A 1,241-nucleotide genomic window follows, 5' to 3' on the forward strand; every position below is an offset into this window, starting at 1 on the left:
GAGGGGAGGAGAGAGGGAGTGGGAGTATGGTGAGATATGGGGATAATGACAGGAAGAAATGGGAACGAGAACATAGACTGAAGAAAGAGATAGAGAAACAAAGAGAGATGTGGGAATGAGGCAGGAAGCAACAGAGACATTGAGAACACAGGTAAGCATGAGAGGGGAAAAGAAGGGTGGGGTGGAGGGAGGGAAGAAGAGAGTGGTAGGCACAGGGTCAGAGTGAGACAGAGAGGGGGAGCATAATATAGGGAGACTGTATGAACAAGGAAGAAAGCTGGACAGGGAGAATAATACAGAAACATGGCAAGAGAGAAACAATGATAAATAGAGATAATAAATCATAGATAGATAATATATATAATAATAAATAGATAATAAATTTCCAAATTCTGCACGATCAGTGTTTATATTAATTATATCAAGAGCATATAAAGAAGGAGAGCGTACAACGGTAAAATGCTGAAACCATGTTGCAGTATTAGTCGAATTAATAAACTTTCCCGTGTTATTTTGACGATTCTTTGCAGTATTATTGATCAGCTGTCCTGCCTTGTTCATATAAAACAAACCGCATGTCCCTACGATGCCCCTACGCTGAGATAATGAGCGGTGAAAATCTGGTATTTTCGCCGAAAACTGACCCGAGATCAGTCAGTTACTGTGACTGTCTCTCGAAGTGTTATAACTTCGGTAAACCTCGCGTGTTTCCGTCAATGATTGACAAATGGAATGAATGACGTCTGTTATTGATTGCCATAGTGATGACCCCCACCTGTGCCCACCTCACGCCCACCTCACGCTGGATGTATAGTAAACTCTGGTAGTATGACGTGAGTCAGCGCCACTATGGCGCTACACAGCGGCGACCGAAAGCAACACACTGGCCACAGTGTGGGCCGTACACTCCGCCCACACGAGAGACGGTCACAGTAACTGACTAATCTAGTCGGCGTTCAGCGAAAATACCAGATTTTCACCGCTTATTATCTCAGCGTAGGGGCATCGTAGGGACATGCGGTTTGTTTTCATCTTTGTCTCGTTAAGTATGAAAGCGAATGGACTCCCGTACCCGTAGCCTCGAGATATTAAGATACGGCTACCGTACCCGTAGCCACTGCCTTCTTTATATCATATATGCTCTTGACGGACTTGCGGCCCCGGTTTTTGCGCGCAGCGCACAGCTCGCGGCGAAGCCGCGCCCCAACGCGAATACGCCGCCCCCTTTTTGTCCACTTAGA

This window comes from Priapulus caudatus, unplaced genomic scaffold (genome assembly GCF_000485595.1).
Source record: "Priapulus caudatus unplaced genomic scaffold, Priapulus_caudatus-5.0.1 Scaffold814, whole genome shotgun sequence".
In the NCBI taxonomy this organism is placed as follows: Eukaryota; Metazoa; Priapulida; class Priapulimorpha; order Priapulimorphida; family Priapulidae; genus Priapulus; species Priapulus caudatus.